This window comes from Empidonax traillii, unplaced genomic scaffold (genome assembly GCF_003031625.1).
Source record: "Empidonax traillii isolate 1590-97213 ecotype Southwest subspecies unplaced genomic scaffold, ASM303162v1 scaffold304:size641404, whole genome shotgun sequence".
In the NCBI taxonomy this organism is placed as follows: domain Eukaryota; kingdom Metazoa; phylum Chordata; class Aves; order Passeriformes; family Tyrannidae; genus Empidonax; species Empidonax traillii.
This window is the reverse complement of record NW_020955497.1, coordinates 410,067-433,491: the sequence shown is the minus strand read 5'-3', so window position 1 is coordinate 433,491 and position 23,425 is coordinate 410,067.

Here is a 23,425-nt window from a genome sequence, read left to right as displayed (position 1 = left end):
TGTCACCACTGATTACATGCTCCGCCAATAATGGCTTGGGTGATGATGTCACAGTGCCTGCTGTGACATCACCACTACCTCAAAAAGTTTGGGGTTTGAGGCCATACAAGCCCAGAGATGGGGACCTCACTGAGTGTGGAGTTGGAGGCAGCGCTGAGCAAATGCACTGGTTGTGGATAAGATGGAGTTAACTTTGCACGGGGCCGTGCTTTGGGTTTGTGACCAAAGCAGGGTGGGGAACACAGCTCTGTCTCAGCCACAGCTGAGCAGAGACTGAACAGTGCTGAGGCCTTTTCTGCTCCTCAGCCCAGCACCAGGGAGCAGCCTTGGTGGTACCAGATGTTTGGAAGTGAAAGAGCCAGGACAGCTGGTTGCCCTGACCCCAAGGAGAGCCCCACACCTCATGATGTTGCTCAGCAGCACAACTATTGCTGCTGCTGATGCCCCTGGACCAGCAAGGCATCAGGCCTGGAGCCACTGTGGCGTTTTGCATCGCTTGTTTGGTTCTGGTTTGTTTTCCTTATTAAACTGTCTCAGCTCACGAGGCTTTGCTTTATCAGCTACTGTGCCAACCGTGATATCCTAAGCATGTTGAAGACCAGGATCCATTCAATGTCCCATCAACATCCCCAGCACCAGTGACATAAAGCCTGATCCCCACCCCTGCCCTGTCAGGCCCTCAGCCACAACCCACAACCACCTCCAGGTGTGGGGAAGGTGACAGGTGGTCAAGGGCAGCTGAACATGAGCCATCATGGGCTCAGTGGTCCAAGATGGCCAACAACACCTGGATGGTACCAGCAGGAGCAGGGCAGTGACTGTCCACTTGTACTGGACACTGGTGAGGCCACACCTTGAATCCTGGGGTCAGTTTTGGGCTTCTCATGGTTAGAATGACACTGAGTGGCTGGAGCAAGTCCAGAGAAGGGAACAGAGCTGGGGAAGGGTCTGCACCTCGAAGAGCAGCTGAGGGAGCTGGGGGGGCTCAGCCTGGAGAAAAGGAGGCTCAGGGGGGACCTTCTGGCTCTCTGCAACTCCCTGACAGGAGGAGGGAGCCAGGGGGTGGGCGGGCTCTGCTCCCAGGGAACAAGTTCATGTATTCGTGTATTCATAAGGATGGCAAATGTGGGAAGCAATTCCCAAGATGTTAAAAGTGTGGCACATGCTTTTGAAAAATGGAGGAGCAGATAAGAAGTAAGAGCAGTGTGCACACAGTGTTGACTACCAAAGGATGTGTGTTTACTGTGCTGGCAAGTGATCTTGTTAATTATTTATATCAGACAAGAACTTTCTGAAGGCAAACAGTTTGGGCACTTTTCAGATAAGGAAAACCTCTGAAGAATCCCCATACTGTTGGAGGTCAACTCTAGCCTTAATTCTTGTGTACTCTGGTTTTTATCACAGCCTTAATGCAATTTTATCTTGAGAGACTGTACATGTGGAGTGTTGTCCCAGCAGTCCCAGAAGACCTGAAGGCAGTGACTTCATTCCCTCTTTTGGCAGCTGGGACATGCTGGGGGAGCTGCATCTGTGTCCCCAGGTGGCATTCATGCCCTGGCCAAAGTTTCTGTTTCAAGTGAGAAATGAGATTTACTCAAGTGAAGGGGTAATACCATCATACACACTCTGATGAGAGAGAAATACAGCTGGAAAACCCCCAAACAGCTTCTTTTTCCCATTCCCCACCCCACTGTGAAAGTACTTTTTCATGTGGAACTAGAAAAATCCAAACCCTGTGTTTCTTGCAGTGTCCATACCATGGGGATAAGCTTTTTTTCTTTTGCTAGACAATCTCATTTTTTAATTCAAATCCTGAATTCCTGACTTGTTTACTGGTGCTGACCTATTTACCGGTGTGCTGAAAGCAGGGGCTACCCATGCAGTGATCTGATTTATGTGCCACCTTGCAGTCGTGCCTTCAGAACTCTGGCAGTGCACGCCCAGGTTTGGATGTGACCAGATTTTTTCTAGCACAGGTTTATAAAAATGTGTTTCGAGTCTGTCTGACACTGTTTCGTGGCTGGAAAAATAAAGAAATATTGAAGGCTAAGAAGCAGTTGGCAGGGATTGTTTTAAAATCTGCGTTCCATGGCCAGCCCATCATCAGCACAGACAATGTAATGGGCATAATTAAACAGTTAAGTCATAGGTAAAAGCAATGGGAACAGTGATTTTTCATGTTATATCCAATTACCTCATTCCTCCCAAAGTGCCATTCCCAATATTTTCCTTTAGGAAACACAGAACATAAATAAAGCATTTTGCTGTGTAGCAAACAGCAAGTTTTGTAAGGAGATGTGAAATTTTGGAATGGATGTTCTGCTGCTCAGTTTTACTTATTCTTTCCCCAGGAGGACTGGACTTTCCCAGGACGTTTTTCCTTTCCCCAACTCTCCCTGTTCCTTGTTCATTATATTCTTTAAGCCTGACTTAAGCGAAAATTCCATTTATTATAACTTCATCACCTTTAATTTCTAACAGGTCTGTCTAATTATGCCCACAAATACCTCGGGAGAGGAATTGTGTTCAGACATCACTCATATGATGTCCACACATAAGGAAAACCGCTCTCAGAACACCGACTCACCTCGTTCTACATGACAGAACACGTGCCTTGCATTTTGAACGCCTGAAGTATTTTTTGTTTTCTTTCTTATAAAACTTAGCTTATAAAACTTCACCAGGACATGTTTAACAGCTCAGATCACACCAATCAGTGCACACGCTGCCTTGATTTGGGAACAGGTGGTCTGCAGGGCTTCCAGATCTCTCCTTTATTTCGCTCACCCTTTCCATTTCTGCACTGGAATAAAAGCCATCCTTGCTGACAGCCCACTCCATCATCCATTTGTACAGATCTTCTGGATTCCTTCATCTGCAGGACATCTCAGACATCCTTAGGGCCACCTGGGAAGTTTGGGTGTGTTTCCCATATCTGGGTGGCTTCCAGGGGACTGCTTTTAGAGATGAATTGATGGCAGGTTTTTTGTCTGGGCACAGCAGGGACGGTGCAGTTCTGCCTGGAAAATCCCAAAATGCTGAATGAACACACCTGGTGTTGCCTTTCCTGCCTTCAGACCCAGCAGTGCTGGGTTTTCTCAGCAGTCAAAGGGAGCATGTTTCTGTATGTTTTCCACTGCACTCTTCCAAATTTGTGGAAGACACAGAGTGAAGGAATATTCCAGGCTTGTTCGTTAGCTTAGGAACTTGATCTGTTTGAAGTTGCCTGATGACATTTCATTAAGCAATAAACTGCTGGACCTGGTTTTGTTAAGCCAGACAGAGGAAATAAGAAGCATTCATTAAACTGACTCTTATCTCACTGCCTGATATTTCCCCCCAATTCAAATTTCTGTTCTTTTAAACCAATCTTTTCAAATATGATTAAAGTTATAGGCCCTGTGGAAAGTTTATTCCAGCATAAGGCTAAAGGCTTTGAAGCAAACCATTTTCATAAGGGTAGAAAAAATTTTGCCTTTACTTAGACTGACAAAAAACAGCAGAATTTTTTTTTTTTCTGAGCCAGGGGTGGGTGTAAAACACAGCATCAGGGCAGGATGGAAGAGAGGAGTTTATGGTTTCTTGGTGTTGTATAGAAAAGTCTGCTTTTTTCCCCCCTGATTCTTTTCATCCCAGCTGGTTTATATCCCCTCCAGTGGTTTACAAGGACTATTTATTTCTACTGCTTGTAAACCATTTTCCTCCACGCAAATCCTCCCTCAAAATGACCTTTTCTTTATATACAGATTACTCAGCCCTGCATCCTCTCAGGCCTAGGATGTGCTGGGACTGCACCCTCTGTTTCAGTTTCTCCATGTCCCAGCTCTCATGCATCTTGTTCTCCCTTCCTGGGGGGACCTTATTATCGGAATTAATTTCCTGGAATAGTGGGATCATAAATGCGTTTTAAGAAATGGCCAAAGGAAGGGACCTTGGAAGGGAGCACAAAAATCACCTCATTCCACCCCCCCTGCTATATGCAGGGACACCTTCCACTAGCCCAGGTTGCTCAAAGCATGTGTCATGTATCATAGCATGGCATATTTTTCCATACTTTATGGAAATCTGTGTTTGTAACAGGACCTGTTATGAGTGTTGTCCTACTGTGCCCCATGGTCTGCTTGGCACTCTCCCACAGACTCTATCCCAGGAGTTTCTTCAAGGAAACCCCCCCCTGCCTTGGCCAGGAGGGGGACAATCTGGGCTATGCCCTAGTCCCAGCTCACCAGCTGTACCCCTCCCTACCCTTAGATGAACACACATAACTCAGAAAATGGCACGTTTGTAACATTCCTGATGAGTGTCTGGGCTTGCAGATTTGGACTCAACACCCCTTGCAGGCTGTGCAACTCCTTTCTCACGAGGTGCCTGGGAGTAGCTGGTATTTACACACCCACAGGGCAGAAAGGAAGAGATTGATGTGCTCGTGTCAGCCCTACCCTCACCAAAGACGGGCAGCAAATGCTATTGAGGCAATAGTGAAGCAATCTGCAGATAATATGTCTAGTGATAAATTAATGGCAATTTAAAGTTTGTTGGCTTTCCTTTAGGAACCCCTAAGAAAGCAAGAAGCACTGTATAACTCAGGTGGTATATTGGCAGTCAAGGAAACACACTGAACAAATCTTGCAGGGGCTCAAATCTGGATGAAGGAAAACCTCTGCTGTTGAGTTGAGTGGTGGATACTGAGAGAATCATTAAGAACTGATGATTTTTTCATTGCCTGTATGTCTGTATTACTACCTCCAGGGACATGAGCTTTTTCCCAGGGGTTTTGTGGAAACCATGCAGTTTTGTTCCTTTGGGGAGAGTTTTCAGTGGATAAATATGCTTTTACACTCACTCCCAGTTTATCACTCACTCTGACTCCCAGTTTATCACTCACTCTGTGCATTATCTGGGTGCTTCGACGCTGGAGTGTCTTGGAGCCAAGTCTGGTTTGCTCTTCCTAAAAGCACCCAAACAACACAGCCCACATGTCAGTGCTTGTGTGCATGTACAGAACCTGTGTGATTTCTCACTGTGATCATCCTCTCCTGGCTGAGGAAGAGGAGAGGCTTGTCCCAGCAGGCTCATCTTGTGCCTCTCCACATGGCCCTGCGAGGAGTCAGCTTTCCTCCAAAGCCCAGAGCCATGAATCATGCTGAGCCTGGGACCCAGCAGACGCTCAGAGACACATAATTAAGGCACTCTGAATTCAGGGGGCAGGTTTTCCCTCCCATATAAGCTTACAGAGATACCACATACCCTGTTGCTTCTGCCCTCCCTTAAAATAGCTTGTAGGTCACCTCTCTAAGAGTTACTTTGCACTTCCAGTAGGTATTTTTTACCAAACCAGAAATTTAACTTATTACATCCAGGGAGTCTTGAAAACGCCTATTTTGTTTTCATCAGAAACTTAAAAAAAAAAAAGGATAATTTTTTTTTTTTCAATGTCCCTGGTTTATTTTTTCTGTCATATCAAACGAAATACCCTTGTAAAAATTGATTCCCACCTGAACTCCTGCAGGGAGCAGGTTCCTGCAGCAGGAAGGTAGACTTTCAGGTGAACCCTTTTTAACCCTTGGATGGTGGTGACCCACCATGCAGCTCCAGTGCTGTCAGTGAACTTCCTAAAGTGCTCTGCAAATGCAGTTCCTGATTTACCCAGAGATCCCACGCTGGTGCAGCCCAAACAGCCCCAGGTCACGAACATCATCTCTGCATCTTGTTACACAGCTGGAATCTTGTTAGGTAGAAATGTGCTACTCCAGAGCCCTTGCTGCTTAACCTACAAATGAATACACTTGCAAAGTAAAATACTCGGCAAACTAATATTTTTGGCAGCACTTTTCCCCACTCCTATAATTAGACAGGTCCTAACTGAAGGATGTGTTGGAGTCTGATGAGGTCTGAAAATAATAAGTTTATTTTCTTGATGCCCTTCTGTTGTACCGCTCTAAGTGGGCACTGTTTTTGTTGTTTATGGTGGTTATTTATTCTTTCTTCATAAATAGATTTCACCCATACCAGCCTTCCTCCTGCCCAGTGTTTCCCCTCTGCATTACCACTGGTAGTAAGCTGCCTTCAGAATAAGTTTCTGGAGAAGCTGTAGAATTTTGAATGTAATCAGCTCAAAGTTGCTTAACAGGACATCTCACTGCAAATATCGGGTATTTGTGCAGGATAAAAAGATCACAGAAACACAGAATATCCCGAATTGGAAAGGCACCACAAGGATCATTGAGTCCAACTCGTGGCCCTGCACAGGACACCCCAAAAATCCCACCCTGTGCCTGAGAGTGTTGTCCAAACAGTCCTTGAGCTCTGCCAGCCTTGGGGCCGTGACCACTGCCCTGGGGAGCCTGTTCCAAAGCACAGGGCACATTTACAAATGCTGGAGGTGTGTTTATGGATTCAGAGCCAGGATATGAAACTGGTATCCCTAGGTAAGAAGCAGAAAACAGAAGGCCACATCAGGGGTGTAAATGCTTGGTCCTTGAGAGGCAGGGTGATGAAGGATTCCAAAGGATTCAGCTTCTGACTAGAGCTAGAGGCTGGATGTTAATGGTAGTGAGGTAAATATAATCAAATCTGAATGCAAGGTGGAAAATGATGGAAAAACAGCAAACCAGCCAGAAAAAAAAAAAATTAAAATGGATTAATAGACATAATATAGTATAATATAATAATTATACCTTTTACAATATAACAGAAAATAATCCTGCTGAAGTGAGCCATGATCTGTGGCTCATCACAACCACCAGGAAATACAATTCTGCCTCCTGTGTTCCCCTCTCAGAGACAACTCCCATTGCCAATTGCTCCCCTCCTGCAGTGAGGCTTTGCCCTCTGTGAATAAAGAGGACAAACCCATCCTAAAGAATTGGTGATGCATCTGATAAAAGCCTCATTGGCTCATTTTTCGTTACTGACCTCAACAAGCCACTGGAACATTGCAAATTACAGCCTCCCAGAAGCTGGAACTCCACGAGTTTTGTGGCTGGCATTTTCCCTTTGATGGTTCAGCTTATGATGTAGAATTGGATTTGAACATCAGCCCAGGTTTTATGAGTGTGCATCAGGTTAAACGCCGTGAGGTTGCTCTGTGCACCTGCCAGCGAGGCAGGAACAGGCATTTATAAGCAGTGATGTTATCAGGAATGGCAGAGTTGGATGGAGGAACATATCTCCAACCTTGGAAGTGCTGAGTTTTAGTGCTGGAAAGCATAAATATTACTGCTTCCATTTGGAAACACATCTGCAATCGATGACCAGTCCATCCAGACCCAGGGGCTTGGGGTGAAAAAAATCTATAAATACTAATTTTACCTTGAAGTCTTCCAGGATTTTCTTTGCAAATCTTAGTGCCCTCACCCTCAGCTTGTCCCTAAGAGGATAAGGAGTGCTACAACCATTTGACAAATAGGTTAGGAAAGCACAGAGGAGCTGAAATTCTTATGTCAGGCATAAAGTCTGCTCCAGACTATGGAGACTTGGCTTTGATTTGCAAACCCCAGCCCTCTGCACTAACCAGGGCACAGTATTTCCTTGTTCTTCTGGCTTCTGAAAGGGCCACTGAGGGTTTGGCTAGGAGCCCTTTTTAATAAATGGGGGGGAAAAAAAGAGAAAAAAGAATGAACACTTTGGCTTATCAAGAGTTTTTTGCTGAAACTGAGCACTGGATTGTGACTCCCAGATCAGAGGTTGGCTCTGTGAGTGTTTGTATGTTGTCTAACACAGTGGATAATTAGTCCCAGTTGGGATACTTTGGATGTACAAATTATGCAAACGTATTTCCTACAAATAAAAAAACCCAACATCTAGTTTTAAAAAATGGGCAAAGCCCCTCCTGCTGTTTAAAAGAGTTTTTCATTTAAGTTTCAGCATTTTCAGTTAAAATCCAAACCGTTCATTCCATAGAGCAGCCTTCGCCTTCAGGTTCCCTAATCATCTCCTCTGGGAAAGGAATGAAATACATTTTTCCAATTATTTTCATTATGGTTTTTCTAGATAAAAGAGAGCTTATTCCCAGCCTTAATCTATCAATTGTTGCTTGATGTCTTCAAAACCTACTCTCATTCTGCTCGGGGCTGGCGTGTAATCAGGTTGTGAACAGAAACCCTGCTCATGGGTGATGAGGCCAGCTCAAAATGAGCATTCAAGAAGAGATGGGGGCTAAAAAAATGCTCTCTTTGGTCTTTGCTGCCAGTGACCTAAAGATGGGATCAGTTTTAGACACATAATTTTTGAAGTTCCATGTGAAAATAACTGTGGAAACAGTTGGATTAGAAAAGCGTTGAGCAGTCAGATGTTGGAAAATAAGAGATTGGGCTTCACAGCCCAAGATATATGAAATTAATCACCACAGCTCTACTGGCTCAGCACCTCAGTGTCATGTGGCTTCTCTACTCCTTTTCATTCTTCTAATTCTTTTATATTTGCCCCCAAACTAATGGCAATAGCAACGCTTATTTATGCCACCAATACACTTCCCAAAGTCCTGAAAGGAAAATAGGTGATATATTACTTTTCTGAGATTTGTCCTTATCAGATGGAGAGTTTTGCTGTTGCACAACACATTTTTCCAGAGTAAAATAGAGGGGATAACTGCAAATTTCAATTTCAGCTGTTAAATATCCTCAAATGTCCTTGTTTTTCCACTGAGGCCCCCAAACACATAGGGGCAGATACATCTGTTTTGCAGAGTCAGGTTTTCTGGGGGCCTCACAGACTGTTGAGAGTGATGTGTTGTCTCACAGCTGAAGGGAAGATAGGTTACCAGAAAATCAAATTTTTTTTTCTGAAAAAAACATGCATTTCAACAGGTTTTATCATTTTGAGTTCGCAATCCACTCCTGAACACTGGTTCCATTTTTCTTCCCAAGTTGCTCCAGCCCCAGCTTGGCCTGGAACACTTCCAGGGATGGGGCAGCCACAGCTTCTCTGGGCAACCTGTGCCAGGGCATCACCACCCTCACAGGGAGGAATTCCTTCCCAACCTTCCCATCTAACCCTGCCCTCTGACAGTGAGAAGCCGTTCCCCCTTGTGCTGTCCCTCCAGTCCCTTGCCCAAAGTCCCTCTCCAGCTCTCCTGGAGCCCCTTTAGGCACTGGAAGGGGCTCTAAGATCTCCTGAGAGCCTTTTCCTTTCCAGACTGAACCACCCCTCTCCCAGCCTGTGTCCATAGCAGAGGTGCTCCAGCCCTTGGAGCATCTTCATGGCCTTCTCTGTAGTCACTCCAACTCTTTTACCAAACCCCTGGGAATAAACAGGAAAATTTACACGAAACTAATTTCCTTAAGATTTCTAGGAAACATGAAGCCAGCTAGAAAGCAAGTGAGACTGGTAAAGCTGTCCCATAGCTAGAGTTCTATTTCTCTAGTTTGACTGGAAAAAAAATGTCAAGGGTAACAATCAAGAGACTGACAAACAACATTTTATTGAGAATAATGTTTTTATTGTTACAGGACATTGTGCTTTATACACCATGTGGTTTACTTGGGGAAAATGGGCAATTACTGACACTCCAGTTTCCTCAGTAATACTGGTGTGGCTTCACAGAGCTCTTCCTTTAGCTGAATGCATGATGGTCATTTCCATGAAAGCTTTAGTGAATGGGTATCATCTTATTAGGAACCATTGAAGAATATCCACGCTAAATTAATACCAAATTTCTATTGGAAAATACTCCCACTGGAAGCCAGGCCACGAAAAAAAAAAAAAAAAAAAGTAATACTAAATAAGAAACGGTTTGTTTTTGAAAAGTTTCTGAAGAATTAGTCACAGAAATGTGTTAAAAAAAAATTCAGTCAGTTCCCAGATCATTGAAGAACAACATGATGTGTTTTGCAGTGCAATCTTCTTCTCACAAGTTTATTTTTAATTTCCCATCTACATTTTCTCCAAGGCCTCATATTTTCCATTTTGTCAGGAGAGCTGACAGCAGCCACTTCCAAACTTTTAGCCATCAAAACGACACAGATACAAATAAGACACATCAGTCTCACGACACTCCACATCAGGGGGATGTGGAAATGGAAAAATGCTGGGTAGCTCTTCTCTAAAAACAGCAGAGTCCTTGGGACCCTTGTATCCCTTTCTCATGGTGAGGTGGAGCTCTCCTAACCCACCCTGGTGAGGGGAGAGGGGGTGTGTGCATGGGGTGGGGAAGCCAAAGACTCCTCCTCCTCCAGATCCAAGTGGCTGAGGGTGGCACATGCACCCTGTGTGGGCCACATTCCCCATTCCCAAGGCAGCATCCAAGTTTGGTCCTGGCACATCCACAAAAGATGGTGATGGCATCACCTTCCCACTCTCCTTGGGAGCTTCCCAACAAAACCTCCTGGACTTCAAGGCCAGGTTGGATGGGGCTTGGAGGAACCTGGTCTAATGGAAGGTGTCCCTGCCCACGGCAGGGGGACTGAAGCTGATGGTCTTTAAGGTCTTTAAGGTCCCTCCAAACCCAAACCACTCTATGACTCTCTCAACTTCCCCCTGGTGCTCCACCAAATATCGCTTACCAGGACCAAGGGGATTTGTCACTGCTGTGTGGGCAGCTACACTGTTGAGAAGCCTTGAGCCTCTTCCAGTTAGAGAAGTCTGAAGCCATTAAATGCTTCCACCAAAAGCTTTGTTTGGAGCCGTGTCACTCTCTGCTGCCGGTGACCTCAGTTTCTGCTTGCTTTGAGCTATGATTGGCACAGAGCAAATTTAACTGCCCTGGAAATCAGGCTCTTATTGCTAGTCCCTTGGATACAGAGTTTACAAGGATACTGTTGTTGTCACCTAAACAGAAGCACAGCTTACACTAAAGCCACTTTTGAAGCCAGCTCTGCTTTTTCCACACACAGCACAACGATGTTGTTTTCAGCCTAAAAGACTTCTACTACCCTTCAGGGAAAAGAGTAATAAGAAACACAGCAAAAGTCAATTCTTTTAGGGAAGACACATGTTAGGATTTGTGTCTGCTCCCTGACAGCCTCTACTGACATGAATGCAAAGTGGCTGCCAGGAGTGGTGGTGAATGAGGGGATGCCTTCGAGATTTAAGGCTGCAACGTACCAAAATAAAGTCATAACAGTTCCACAGTACATGCACCACAAAGCTCTCTAAGGGAAATTACACAGCAATCAGTAGAAATCCATAAACACACTGCTGTCACATGTTATTTATTAGCGAAATCTACAAAAACTGCAGAATAATTAAAGAGTAAGTTACATGAGATTTGTGCCCAGTGACTCAATAAAATCGCTTTCACAGCTGTTTTGACATAACATTCACCTTATTTACAAAGAAATTGTTTTCCTGAAACAGCTGTGAAACTGCTTTTAATATTGCCTAGCTTTACATCTATTCATAACTGAGACACTAATAGAAATCCTATTTATCCAGAGTTTCCTGTGTGTTGAATAAGCTGCAGAGGAGAACATTTTATGAGTGTGTTTGCAGGTCTTGGTCAATAGAAACACTTGTTGCTTTAAATTCCACAACAAATAAACAAACACAAGAAAAGCCAAAAACCAAAACAAAACAAACAAACAAACAAACAAAAAACACCAAAAAAAACAACTGAAGAATGCAGCCGTGTAGAAAATAATGTGATGCTCAGGGCCCTCATGATGTGTCTGATATTCATCTGAGGCACGTTTGCCTGGTCAGCAGTGATCAATAAATAGACCATTACCTTTGGAAATCAAGCAGAGGGCACATAGCGACCTTGCAGGTGATGCAGGAACATGGTTCTGTCTAAAAAAGCCCAAATTCTGTTTCCTGGTCATAAGATACAACAGGTCAGCGTGGGTTTGAGGCGCCCTCGAGGCACAGGAGCTGTAAGAGATTCATTCACACCAATCATCCCCACTTCTGGTGGGTGGGAGTTACACAAACTGATGTTTTAAGGGAGGTCATTATGCCGAGTTTCAGAACAATAAAGCAGCACACTCTGAAGGCAATCGAAGCAATGTGCCTGTGCCGTGCATCTCAGCTCAGGCCTTGAGAAACGATTTCAAGCTCATGCATTATTCATGTGAAATAACTGTCTTTTAAAGCGCAACTAAGAGAGGTAACAACAATCAGTGTTCATTCCCCATTGCTATCACCGCCCTTAATAAGGACCAGCCTGTAACTTCACTGCACGAGAATATTCCTGAAACCTTTTCCTTTCTCAGGCTTTTACAACAATGCAGTGAATTGTGACAAAATCGGTTCAGTTATGCACATCCCTTCCCTGATGTTTCCTCAGCATCATGAGTAGTTCCATGTGGAAATCTGAAAACTTTATGGGTTGGACTGCTGCAGTTACAGAAATGTAAAAAAAAAAAAATATGTATATATAAAGATATAAACTCCCACCGTTTGTGATGCATCGTAGATACTTATCTGCTTTTCTTTCAGCAAGGTACATTGTGCAAGCTGTTTTCTGAGGATAAACACAATTATGTACGGAAACAATGGGAAATGGGTTTAGGCTGTGTGCTTCTGTTTAGCTTCTGTTGCTTAGTTTAATGATTTTTAAACGTATGTCACATTGTGAAAGGCTGCATTTCCTTTTTTGAGTTGTATTTTATCAGCTAGACCCGTTGTTTCTGGCACAGATATGAGTGTTACACAAAAAATGTCATGAAAGATCAGGTGGAATCACAGCCAGGGGTTTTGAGACATCCATTAACCCAATATCACACAGGTAAGAAGTTGTTTTATCTCCCTCCTAATCAGAATAAAGAAAATCCAGTACAACACCAGTTGGAGGGGTGTGGCTAACTGGGCTGGCTGGACTCGCTGTGTTGGGGTTCATTTGACTTGCTTTGGTTTGATTTGATTTGATTTTTCTCATCCACATTCATTTTCGAATGTGGATGAGACACTGGTTTGCAGAGCCAGTTTCTTTATGTGGGTATAAATGAAATGCTGCTTGGATACAGCATTTCCCCCTTATGCTCCCAAATCTTCCACAAAGACTTAGACACGAGCATTGTCCCCCAGTTATATAAATAAGTGACCCTTAGTCCATCAAGCACAGAGAAATACCACCTGTGCCACCGCCACCATTAAGATGGATTGCAAGAGAAAGGTGTAAAATAAGATTTTGACAGCCAGAGAGACAAGGAGATGAAAAAGAAGGTCTGATTTTCTCCAGAACATGTAGATTACTTTCTAAATCCTAAATGGTGACTTCCTCTGGGGAATACAAATCAGAGAGCACAAAGGGAGAAAAATAAATGAGATGCATAGGCAGGTAAGTTTGGTTGCTGTTGAACTGAGGACATCAGCTGAGTGCGAGGGCCTCTTGTACAGGTGCTTTGCTCCCTAAATCATAGAATCACAGAATGGTTTGGGTTGGAACACGCTTAAGAGAGCATCTAGTTTTGAGCCAAGGTTTACACTGAAAATCCCTCTAAAAGCTGAAACTTGCTGAGTTTTTGACCAACAAAATGATGAACAACTTTGAACATCGTTCGCCCCTTAAGAAGAGATTAAACAGGATTTTCCTTCTGTTAAATATGACATTCCTAGGAACCTAAGCAAATGAAAGCCTGTTTTATTTTCAAATATTTATTTTCAACTCTCCCTCTGCTAATGCTTCATTGTGAAAATCTTGGTGACTCAGGGAGTCTCAGCTCGTCTGCAGCGCGGTAAAGAAGCAGTGCAGGCTGAACAGCTGTGCAGGCTGAACAGCTCACACATGGATGTGGGGGCTGTAATGAGGAACAGAAGAGGAGTTTCTGTACCTCCAGACAGGAATATGATAAACCCTTCAGCAAGGCTGTACAGAAAGGAATGTCTCTGAGTCCTGCTGGGACCCCACAAGGTCACAGCTCGTCATCTCAGCAAGGAGGAACTCACCCATTGCCCTAAGGAGCACATTTTGAGGGACATTAAGGGCTAAAAGCTTACGAGCACTAAAGCAGACTGAAGCCCTTCGAGGCTCCTAGAAATTAATATTGAACCTGCAATTCTAAAGTCATAAGTTAATTTTCTTGCAGGGATACTGTGCAAGAGCAAGGAAATCCACACTGTACTGCTGAACATTGCCCTCCTGTTTTACAGCAAGGGCTTCTCCAGAAAGCCTGTTGCTCTACGTGTGACAAAAGATGTTGGCACTGCTCCTTCAGTGTGTGTAAATTACTGATCATGGCATATCTTACTTTTTTGGTGTGTTTTACTATCTGTCTGAAGGTCTTTGTGGCAGAGACTTGCAGAAAGTAAAAAGGGTTGGAAGGGGCCTTAGAGATCATCCTGTTCCACCTCATGGCAGGGACATCTTCCACTAGACCAGGTTGTTCCAAGCCCCATCCAACCCGGCCTTGAACACTTCCAGGGATGGGAAATCCACATGCTTTTGAATGTCCTGCCCAGCACTTCACTTACAGAGCAGCTACAAGCAGGTGGACTCCTGACCCTAATGAAGTCAATAGTTTTAGTTAAAAGTCAGTTTTAGTTAAAAGCCTTGATGTCAATACCTGTAGGGGAAAAGGAAGCCGCAGTCTCACTCTCTTGTTGGTGGAAAGCTCTTATCTTCCATTGCCAAGTGACATATTTCCTATCCTTTGGGGTTCATGGCTTTGAAATCCTTTTAGGGTGCCAGCTGACAGGATGATAGAGGTTCAGCTCATTTCCTATGTGTCCCCAGAATAAATGTTCAAGAAAAAATGGAATTTAATAGATCAAGGAAAGATTAATGTAGCAGTAAATGGGCAGAGGCAGAGGAATGTCTTAGCAAGCTGCTGTTCTCTCATCTTGACTCTCATCAATAGTTTTCAATCTGCTGTGCTGAGAGGGATATCACTTTTAGTGCCCTAAGGTCACTAAAACCACACATGAAATCTGTAATCCCTGAGCTGACAGCATGGCAAATGATTTCTCTATTGGTCTTTATAACTGTAATTGCCACTGAACAGAATCTTTATATATTTCTCACTCTAAATTATGTGACTGATGACACAGACGGTCTCTGTACAAAGATAAAACCAGTGCTTTCTGATGGTATGAGGCTGATGAGCAGTGCTATCTGTTGGCTTTTATGTTTTTCAAAAACAATTTCTTGCCAGATGGTCTTCTGAGATTGTATAATCTTCTCCTCTATAGCTGAGGTAACATTGACATTGCAGCATAAGCCTTAATTTCCAAGGTATTGTAACCCATAACCACACAACGTAAAAAAAAAAAAAAAAAACCAAAAAAAAAACAAACCACCAAACTAAAAAAGTATTTTTCTCTTTTGTTGTAGTATAAACGAGAAAAAACTGCAATGCTGAAGTGTTGTGCAGGCTTGTAAAAGTGCTGATTTGTGGAACGTACATGGCTTAGGGTACAATTACCAAGATGTTGAGATTTTCAGTAATTTGGATCCTCAGTTCACACATGCTCTGGCTTGATCCTGTCTGCCAAAGAACTGCGATGCCTGACAGCTGCTCATTCATTTCTTTCCTGTCATGGGGACTCAGAAGGGACAAGCAGGCACATCCTACGCCCAGTTGCCATCAGAGAGGGGCTCAGCAGTCACCTCTAGGTGAGCAAGGGCCTTCCAGGCTGGTCTGGTGCTTTGGAGCAATATGACTGGGGAGGAATATGAGCATCCAAGGCCTGTTCTCTGCCTGCTCCAAGGCTAACCTGATTTTCCTGGCCCCTCTTTGTGTGCTTTATTGTGAGCTGCCATATGAATGAGTGTTTTAGCTGCTGATAGAAACACAAATCACACATCTCGAGGATTTTAACTGGAGGTGGGAGTGAGAGTGTTTAGCAACACAACTCAAGACTGGTGCATATTTTTTGAATGAGTCTCCTTCCTCTTTTGAGGTTGTCTGAGCACTGATGTTCCCTCTTTGCCCTTTTCCTTCTTGGGGAAGATGTGATCTAATACTCTCCCCTGAACAGGCTTAGGTCAAGTCACGATGAGCAAAGTTTGAGATGAACCAGGCAAAACTTATTGGGTGTATTTCCTGTTCTCCCCCATCTCTGCACCCTCCCAATCAGGAGCAGGAGCTCTCAGTCATTTTGTAACTCTCCACCTTGCTCCAGTTCTGGCAGGACCATCAGTGCATCACCAGTGAGGCTTGTTGGTGTTCATGGACACATCCAGCAAAGGGATTCTCATACAATCACACAACGGTTTGGGTTGGAAGGGAACTTAAAGATCATCTTTTTCCAACTCTCTGCCATGGTCAGAGACACCTTCTACTATCTCAGGTTGCTCCATTCCCTGTCCAACCTGGCCTTGGACACTTCCAGGGATGGGGCAGCCACAGCTTCTCTGGGAAACCTGTGCCAGGGCCTCCCCACCCTCCAAGGGAAAAATTTCTTCCTAATATCTAATCTAAATCTCTACTCTTTTAATTTAAAACCATTCCCCCCTTTCTCTATCACTATCTGTCCATCTCTCCCCCTATTGGCTGCATATTTTGGCAGTGCACAGATTCCCATGCCCCTGGTGTCCTGAGTGCAGCCACTTTTTAGCTGCTGGTAGCAGAGGAAGAGAAATGTCCATTTTAATCACAAATGAGTAGGAAACGGCTTTTCCTGGGAGAACTCTGCAGTGCTGAGCTCAGCAGCAGGACAGCTTCCCTTCATGGGTAAAAAATGCCAGCCTTTGAACTTCTTGTCAGGTAACAGAAATTTAATGTCACTGAAAGACTTTTTATTCCATTTTGTTTCTTCCCAAAATTGTCTGGAAGTATTTCTCAAATAGATGTGAAAGCAAGGTGCTGGATCCTGAGCTAGTTGAGCTGTTATGGTTGACTCAATAAAGATATGTTGATTTATAATAGTGGAGAATTTGGTTTTATACAGAATTTATTAAAAACTAACACCCCCCAAAATCATGAAGTCCGATCCTACTAATCTTTAACTGTTTCATTGAACCAAAACAGTAGGGTTTTTTGTCAATAGCTTTATGCATCTCTCCTGTCTAAGATGTGTTCCACAATTTTGTGAAAAAACTCTGCCTTTTAATTAACTTTCACTGGGGACCAGCCTTTTGTATCCTCTGGCAATTAGAACAAACCCAATCAATGCATTTCCTACAAGACAACAGTCCAAATATTTTAGATAAAAAGCGATTTGGGGTGGAAAACACACATTTTTCCAAAGGAGACAATCACCAGTACAGAGCAGCACTGAGCTAACAGAAAATATGGTTGTTTTTAGAGCAAATACCATCTGTCATAAAGCCATGGGAAAACACTCAGCAATGTCATAAATGTGTCCGTGGATGAACTTGGCAGATTTCTCCAGATCTCTCCTAACATGAGGAGAAAAGCCATTTCAGGGAAATCTCTCATCTTGAACCCACGTGGGAATTCCACAAGGAAGCATTAATTTTTGGAAAAATGTTCAAAGCAGTTGAAAGGTGAGAAAGGAAAACAGCATATGGGGATGAAGCAACTCTATGAATTTAAACATCTAACAGGAACAGAGGAAACTCCACAGTCAACAGCACAGCTGACAGAGGAGCCAGCCAGGAAGCCTGATGCTGTGGCAAGAGAAAACATCTTCCACCACTTGGCGTTTGACTCCTGTAGCTGCCAAGGACAATGGAAAAAATTCATATGTGGGAAGTAACACCACAGGATCCAGAAGGCATTTTTGCATATGAAGAGAGCTGGGTTAAAAAAAAAAAAAAAGGCATGACCATTCTTTTTTAGGGAAGGAGGGTGATGAAGGAAAAAGGCAGGCAGGAAACATCACTCTGATGTTTGTTCAGAGTGTCATTCCCAGCCAGGGAGATGTGTTTGGGTGCTTAGAGGGCAACCCCAGCGCAAAGTTTGAAGTGTAACAGGTTGACAGGACTGGTGGGCACTCGTGGATGTTTGCACCCAAAACACAGGGAGCAAAGACCAGTTGAAGGCAGTTGTTATATTTTTGGGGGGAAATGAAAACAGCATTTCCTGGAGGAGTCTCGTTTTTCTGTCCTGTGTACATGGAGACACCCAAGGCTTGCTTTTACAGGGTGAGGCTGGGATGTCAGAGGCATTAAAAGTTCAGCAGAGTTTGGGCAGAGAATTGGGCTACACCTGTGTAAGCTGAGTCTCTGTCTTAATCTTCAGAGAGATTCATGTGTGTACTCTTGCTGCCATGAGAAGGTCAAGCGTGAATCCCTTATTTTCTGAGATAAGACTATAATTAACTCTTTTAAAAAAGCATATATTCCCAAAGAAAGGGTGGTCTGAGGTTTAGAAGAGTCTTGTTTCTGAAGTTGCAGGAGAGCCCTTTTTATGCACACACACGTGCTCCCATCTGCCTGCATTTTTTAGATTAAAGAGGAAGCCAAAACAAAACTTTAGTGGCTTTTCCTGTCCAAAGGGAAAACTTGTTTCAGGGAAAATATGGGGATTTCCAGTGATTCTGTTATGTCTGTGAGTAAGAGCCTGGGAGTCTCCTGGTGAATAGCCAGGCCCACAGAGGGTCACATCCTCTGTCTGTCTGTCCAACAGCATCACCTGAGCCTTGTGTAGGGATGGAGCCCCAAGGGCAACCACCCTGACCAGCATCACTCCTGTCAGGTCCAGGAGAAGGACTGAGGGACAACTCATCTAAAATAAACCCATCCATTGTGCTTGGATTTAGAGACCTCCCCACTCAAATCCCACTTTTGCAGAAGGATGTGCATTTCCATGACTCAGTGGAGAATTTTGCTGTCATAAATTAAGGTTCTCACTGTTTTTGTAATCACGCTCAGGTCACACAGGTTTAATTACTAGTCTGCATCCATGCAAAAAAAATGGCTAAAACTCTTCTTTCAGTCACCAAAGAACAAAAACATTGGCAAGGAGATGTCTACTGGCAAGTCTCCTGCTCTTACTGGGAAAACTGCAGCAGGATGATGTGTCCTTTACACCTGTTTAAACTAAGTCTTTATCTTAATCTTCAGAGAGATTCATATTTGTACTCTATCTGCCGTGAGAAGGTCAAGCACGAATCCCTTATTTTCTGAGATAAGACTGTCTTGCAAAGCTCCTACAGTGGTCTGGGACTTAATCCAGTGTGGATTGCCTGCTGTGTCCAGCTCTGGAACACTGACACGTTGAGCTGGCTATCTATAGACCACAAAGAGATCCCACACTCCCCTCCCATGAACAAATACGAACCGAAGGCAGAAAAGGGAAGATGTGTCCAATGTAATCAAAAACCCCACGAATGCTCCCAGCCCGGGGCCTTGTCCCTGGATGACTCCCAGCCAGATTTTGATGATCAAAGCAAAGTGGGCTTTTGTGGCTAGAAGAGAGATGGATCCTCAGAGTTTCCTCCTGGGAGAAGGAGGGTGGGAACCACTGGGGTGGGAAATGCTTTGGGACCACGGTGTCCATGGGAAGGGTGTTTCATTAAGGGGGATCCTGGGTTTACTTGGCTGTAAAAATCAACAGCATTTACTGGAAACCCAGAATTATAAAGGCACTCACAGGTAGGAAAAAGGAAGAAAGAAGGGCCAGATCTCTTATGGATATTTTTCCGCAGTTGATCCGTGTCCACAAAAATGGCCGGAAACCAGCTGGGGATGTAAACTGGAGATGTTTGGCCTCTTGTTTGCACTGGATATTTCCTGCCTTTTGCTGTGCTTTCCCACCCTGAAAAAATAGCCTTTGGCACAGGGGCAAAATAAAACACATACTGAAAAATTAGAATTAGTACATGGCCTTTTAATCTCCCTGATTTTTTTTCCCCCATATAAGGAGATAAAAGCACTTAGGGGGACATTTTTCACTGTCATTCATTTAATGAAATATTTACCTGGATTAACAGAATTCTGCTAGAAAGGAAACTTGCATTCTGTGCTTCTCTGTGGGTTCTGGTGGCAGTCCCTGAAACCCTCACCACTCAGGTTCGTGGCCTTTCCTGGCGGTTTCCAGAGCAGTGGTTTTGTTAGTTGCACCAATAAATCTTTTGCTTAATGAATTACCAGGTTTGTGCTACAAAAGGAGGCTCCTCTGAGGAGCACCAAGGCAGCTGGCAGGTCTGTGAGCCCAGGGTTCCATGGCTTCTCCCACAGGTCAATCCAGTGTTCCACCTGAGAGACACCTCCAGCAAGGAGAAGCTCACGGGCTCTGGACCTCTGCTCCTCTGCTTTGGAGTTCCTTGTCAGAAAACAGAGCTACAGAGGGGACATCAAGAAAGAAGGGTAGCAGTACCAACACATCCCTGAAGTTCTTCTCTCCCACCCTCTATCACTGAACGTATATTAATCTGAGATTCAAAGCACTAACTGATGATTTTGCATGAAGTTTCATTTTTCTCCTAAAAATAATGTAATATTCCATAAATTGCTATCACTGGAGATTTTTATGATCATTTCAAAGTACTTAAGCCCTCACTACCTGACACAGTTACTTAGACATCTTCCTTGTGACCTAGTGCCAAGACAAGCTGAAGGACTTACCCAATGCAATTAAAACTCGAAATTTACAGTGACGGGCCCGTTAAAAATTCTGTTCACTCCTCCTGTTTCAACCAAGCAGCAGCTCCACATGTGCATCTCCTGTTTTTCAAGTAGGTTTTCAAAGGAGAGGGAGATGACCTCTGTAAATGTCAGTGCAAACAGGAGGTGTGTTTCCAGGGATGCTCTGCTGGAAACACGTTGGTCCAGCGTCAGTGGAATGCCTGGTGTGTGAGTATCTCTCTTGCTGGGTGTAGGAGAGGGGTGTGAAGTTGGATGTAAAGGGTCAGGAGGACCTCAGGTTTGTCACTGGATCCTTTCCTATATGGAATTCCAGTGGGAGAATTGCAGGGGTCCAGAGGGATGAAAGAGAAGGTGGTTATATCCCGGGTGGTTACTCAGATTTACTCAGCCATAAGCTGGAAAATAAGTGACTAATACCTCTAGAAGGAAGAGTATAAAAGAGAAACAACACAGGAGCTGAACAACAAGCTGGCTGGACCTGAAGTTTAGTGTCACCAGCACTCTGACAAATGTCACTGCTCCGTTCCTGTGCAGCTGTTTCCTGGCTCACACGTGAGCTGTCACCAGCAGACACAGGAGCCACAAGCACAGCTGCAAACCTCGACTGGGTCTGCATTTCCTCCTTTCAGAACAGGCTGAAAAGCACAGAGTGTTTCTGCTCCCTAATGCAGTACCTGTCAGTGACTTCACTCGGTACATCAAGGAAGAAAAATGGTGTTTATAGTCCCTCAGGACAGGGAAAGTGAGGGTTTAAATCATTTTGCCTCTTTTAACTCCTCTGATTTCTCCAGCGCGGATGAAAGAAAACAACACATCAATTATTAATAAGGGAAAGGGTTTGAATTGTGCTTGCACTCCATGTGCTCCTGAAATTAGAGTGTGACTGTCAGCATCCTCCTGATGCTTCCAGAGCAACCATAGCCTGTACAGAGCATGTGGGAATTATTCTGACAGGATTGGTCTCACTGAAACATGAATGTCCTTCTTATTAGGATGCCAGGAAGCATGATAATAGTGAGAAGCACAACCTGTCTTGGAGAAATGTGTCTGGCAACAGAGAAGTCAGCTATTTCCAAACAAACACTACAATTTCTCCACTGCAAGGATTGTCTATCCCTGGCACAGCTGCCCAGGGCAGTGGTGGAGTCCCCATCCCTGGAGGGATTTAAAAGCCATGTGGAAGTGACACTTGGGGACGTGGATGTGATGATCTGCAAATCTGTGCTACCCAATAGAAAATATCTGGCCAGATTTCCATTCAACAAGAAAACCCTTATGTTCATGACTTAGAGATCCTGGTAACAACTGGTGTGTGCAGTATGGGATGAGTTCGTGATTTTAGGACGACTTTTAAGATTTATGGTGGGTACTGAATTCATTTCATCACTACAGAGATTATGTTCGTGTGGTTTTCTACTACATTTAGCTCAAAGCTGTGGTTATGACTGACGGAGGAAGCAGGCTGTTAACTGGGAAAGATGTAAGAAAACACAGAGATGCAGGAAAAAAATTTGCATTCAAAGGGGCAGAGCGCTTTGTTAGGTATCACAGGAACCTAGTTTTACAGAAACATGATCGCCCTTGGAGAGGAATTTGGAAATGCTCATAAAAAAAAGAAAGAGTGGAAAAAGAAAAGGAAATAAAAGGAGGAAAGAGCAGCAGGAATGTGCTGTTCAGGAAGCCCATCTTCTGTGCTTGTGAACAACCTCCAATAAATCACCTGCATTTCCTGCACAGGGCCTGGCCAGCTGTGGAAGGGACATAAATAAGTTGCTCTCCACCAGCGTCCTTTGGAACAAATTAGTCATTTCCACTTGAAAGAACAAGAATAAAAAGGGAAAACAAACGAGAAGGAGTTTGTGGGGACAGGGCCTGTTACCTGTGGGACTGTGTGGTCTCTTCATGCAGAAAGGATGTGCATGTCCCACCTCCTGCAGAACCATGATGTGGAGGGGAAAACACTCCTGGTGCCCCCATTACATCCCAGTATTCCCTGCAAGGATGTCCCATGTGCTGCCCACCTTCCTCAGCTCCCACAGGACAGATGGACACAAGCAGCTAATTCTGACTGGCACTCTCTTCCCTCCATGCATGATAATTTGCACATTGGAGCCTACAAATGACAAGGAGTCCTGGATCAGGGGGCTTGTGTGCCTAATTACCCCACGGACACACAGCTCTCCAGCTCCAAACCTCAACTGCTGCCAAATGTTCCTCAGCTCACCACAGTGCTGAGCTCCTCAAAGTTAGGGAGGCTGGGGGTTCATCACCCCACAGTTCTCTGTTTCCTGTTATCATCAGCTGGAAATGTTCTGGCAACACAGAAAGCCAGCCCTCCACCTTCCTGAATACCTGCCTGATAAAGTGAAGGAAAAATTGCATTCTGTTCTGTAAAATAGCATTTTATTCTGTGTCCACTGTAAAGTATACTTGGAATTTATGGGGAAAGGCAAACAGTGGCTTTGTATCTGTGTGTCACTGATGGCAATGGAGCTCCTGATGCTGGAATTTAGGGGTAGAATTTACACCAGACTACTGGTTACTGTAGAGAAACACATCCCCACGCTGCTGAATTTGAAGCAGTGGTTGATGCAAAATATATGGTCCTCTACCAAGCTTGGAAGTCTTTTCAGCATCTACTTGTTTTTAACGAGTTTTCCATAACAAGCTGCCAAAGTTTTCTGCTCCACCTTCCCAGGAGAAGGGGCAGGATGGAGACGAAAACATTTGCTGTCAAATGTATTTTGGGCCATTCAACAAGCTTGCCTTTGTTGGGAGGGATGTCTGAGAGACAGTATGGACACAAAAGAAAGCTTATTTTATTTGGCCATCTATCTGATTTACAAGCAATTTGGCTGACTACAAAAGAATCAGTGCAAGGGATTAGAAGAAAACCCAAAATAAACGGCACTTTGAATTCCAGAACAGGTATCAGCTGGAATAGAGACAATCCTGACCACCTGCAAAGAAACACTGGGACTAAACTAGGTAAGAGCCACAAAGACTTAAAACCACAAGGTAGGATTGATTGGAGGCAGAGACACTGCAGATTTT